Source organism: Anarhichas minor, unplaced genomic scaffold, assembly GCF_050575085.1.
Source record: "Anarhichas minor isolate MPS153535 unplaced genomic scaffold, ASM5057508v1 ptg000074l, whole genome shotgun sequence".
NCBI classification, from domain to species: domain Eukaryota; kingdom Metazoa; phylum Chordata; class Actinopteri; order Perciformes; family Anarhichadidae; genus Anarhichas; species Anarhichas minor.
The window spans coordinates 9,417-12,500 of NW_027466520.1; the positions used below are offsets into that span (position 1 = coordinate 9,417).

The following is a 3,084-nucleotide window of genomic DNA, read 5'->3' on the forward strand; positions in this document are numbered from 1 at the left end:
GTAGTACATCTCTTCGTCGTATTCTTGTTGTATTTGACTCCTAAGCAGCTGAAGGATTCACCTCCAGTCTTCTACGTTCTACGTTGTACTCACATGGCAGTACTGAGGAGTACATCATCTTTCCGTCGTTGTACTGAAGCTGGAGTTACTTCGTACTTATATTCTTATATACTTATAATCTTATGTTCTTTCACACTTTAAAGAGTTTTGTGCAAATCTTTCTTTCTCTTTTCTTTGGTTGCATCTTATTCTGAAAGTCCAACAAAACATTGACGACTTCAACCGGACAGTAAAATATAAACTCGTGTACTTTTACTGCAGTACTTGTATGCAACTGTCCTCCATCACGGAGTACATTCTACTGCTGCTGATGTTTTTATGTACTTTGTGAAGCACGTGTTGTGAGTTACTGTGTGTATTAATGTGTGTGTGTGTGTGTGTGTGTTACTGACTGTCTCTCTGTGCTCTCCCCCCCTGCAGTGTGAGCAGTGGTCGCAGACACACACACAACAACAAACCCCGCCCCCCTTCCTCCCGATCGCCCCCCCGAGCGACTCGAGCGTTGCTTTACGAGAAAAAACAGGACGGGTAAATATAAGCTCCTCCCTCCTCCCATCATCACCCCGCCGTGCTGGTGAACACATCAAGCGCACCTCACCATCGCTGCTTCATGTCCATCTGTCCTTCTTGTCTTCTCGTTGCATCGCGTCTCCCCCCCCCCCCCCCCCTGTCCCCTTCCTCTTCTTCACTTGTTCAGCAGCATGCACCCCCCCCCCATCACCGCCCTCTGACCCCCCTTTTTCATTCTTGAGCTCCTTCCTCCGACTTCCATCCGCCGAAGTAACTAAAGTACATTTTACTCGAGTACTTCATTTGATGTATACATATACTTAAAAATGTATAAGTACAGCTCAGTATTTTTTACAGTGTGGTATTAGTACTTTTACTGTAGCAAAGTATTTTTACTCTTGTATTAGTACTTTAACTTGTACAGAGTATTTCTACACTCTGGTACTAGTACTTTTAGCTGAGTACTTCCTCCTCTTCATCCTCTCTCACCTGTAAATGCTGCCTCATCACCTGCTGCTTCCTGTCATGTGATCACGTTGATCAGCTGATGTCTGGCTGCTTCCTGCTTCTGTTTGAACTTCATTCTCAGGTGTTTCAGACCTTCTGAATGTTTGCGAGTGAAGCGGAGCAGAAACATGCTGGTGTTGATGTTTTAAAGTTGTATTCTGTGTGTTGTTGACATCATGCAGATGTGTTCTTACATCTCTCAGCTCATCTTCAGAGTCTGATTCCAGCTGTTGCTCGTAGATGTGTGTGTTGATAGATGAGCTCTGTACCACGATATTCCTCTTTAATTTCCCCTCAAATATCTTCCAATATTTAAATTACACATCGGGTCTGCATCAGCTGTTTGCTGCTCCTCGTTGTTTATTTAAATGGAAATAATCCAGATGTTTCTTACATCAGTTTATACAAAACTTTGGCATTTTTAGGAGCATTTAAAACATGTTTCCATGAGTTTGAACGGTTATTGTTGGTCCGTCTCTTAAAGGTGTCTTTAAAGCATGTTTAGTGACATTTAAGGAAATAAAAGATGTTGATTTGCAAACAAATTAACAAGTTTTACTGCAAAAAAGTAGGAAATACGTTAAATCTTCTCCATACAGATCAGAGGTGATACTCTTCGTATCAGAAGTTTAACATTTAAACAATTAAAGTGGAATTAAAACGATAGAATATAGATTTTTTAGTCTGATTCTGAACAATGTTCAGCACAGAATGAGATGTTTTATTGGTAGAATCTGATGTTTCTTACTTTGGTGTACGGAGAACAAACAGACGGGGTGTGTGTGTGTGTGTGTGCGTGTGCGTGTTCATCTGAGAGAGAGTGTGGCGGAATCTGCGTCCTGATTGGCCGAGAGCTGGCAGACATTTTCCACACTCAGACTGCTCTGTGATTGGCTGAGACTCCCCCCCTCCCCCTCCCTCCTCCTGGCTCTGGTATGCCGTACAGTAGAGCTGACACACCGCCGATGCTATCTCAACACTTTATCACGTCGGGTCTAAACTCCAACAAGTGTGTGTGTGTGTGTGTGTGTGTGTGTGTGTGTGTGAGTGTGTGTGTGTGTGTGTGTGTGAGTGTGTGTGTGTGTGTGTCAGTCAATCTGTAACCAAGCTGTCGGGTGGAAAACACACACACACACACACACACACACAGAGAGAGCCTGAAAGTCTAGATGATGCAAGAGGGAGGAGGAGGAGGATGAAGAGGAGGAGGAGGAGGAGGAGGATGAAGAGGAGGAGGAGGAGGAGGATGAAGAGGAGGAGGAGGAGGAGGAAGAAGAGGAGGAGGAGAGGAGAGTTTCATACATGCAAACAACAAGTTTTTTATTGAAATTGTTTGCAAAAGAGTGAGAAAGAGAAACGTGCCGTTTGTTCCAATGAAGCTGAAGCTATAACTCTAGTTATAGATTCATTTGTTGAAACTATTTTGACGTTTTAAAGCTTTCATCCATTTATCCAGATGGATGGATGAAGAGTTTGGGAAGTTTATTAAGTTAGTTTATTTATTTTGCACAATTTAAACAATAAAATATACAAACGTAACAGAGATAAATAAATATCACAGAGCAGGAAGAGGCACAAAGCCAGCTGGGCTGATGTGAAGCCTCCACCTCTATAGTATTTAAATATCACAGAGAACATAAGATGAATATTCATAAACTAGGACTATAAAATAACTAGTGTTCTTCAGTCTAATCTGACATCAGCGGTGGATGTTTTGTGGCTGAATGGAAATGGTAAAATAATAAACTAAAGCCTCGTGATATTTCTGTGTTTTAGTTTCATGAGTGTTAACAAGTTCGGGCAAAGTAGAGCTGAGGGGAAGGGAGGGAACGTCAGGAGCAGTGGAGGATGGGTAATGGCAGCTGAGTGTTAGGTGGGAGGGGGGTCAACGAGAGAGAGAGATAGATTGATGGACTCTCTCTCTCTCTCTCTGAACAACCCTCTCACATGGGGGGGGGGGGGCAGCAAAGCACTCTCTTGTGACTCCCGCGAGCTTCCTGTTGTGGT

At 43.1% G+C, this 3,084-nt stretch overlaps 1 protein-coding gene across 2 annotated transcripts in view; it reads left to right on the forward strand.

The window, feature by feature from the left end:
- Positions 1 to 476: 476 nt before the first annotated feature.
- rreb1a (ras responsive element binding protein 1a) overlaps positions 477 to 3,084 on the forward strand; it is a 42,923-nt gene continuing 40,315 nt past the window's right edge. Inside the window, exon 1 of one of the 2 annotated variants that reach the window (XM_076080251.1) lies at positions 477 to 588. The gene's annotated coding sequence lies outside the window, so the exon portion shown is untranslated. The remainder of the gene's footprint in view (positions 589 to 3,084) is intronic. The other variant, XM_076080252.1, reaches the window with a different exon arrangement.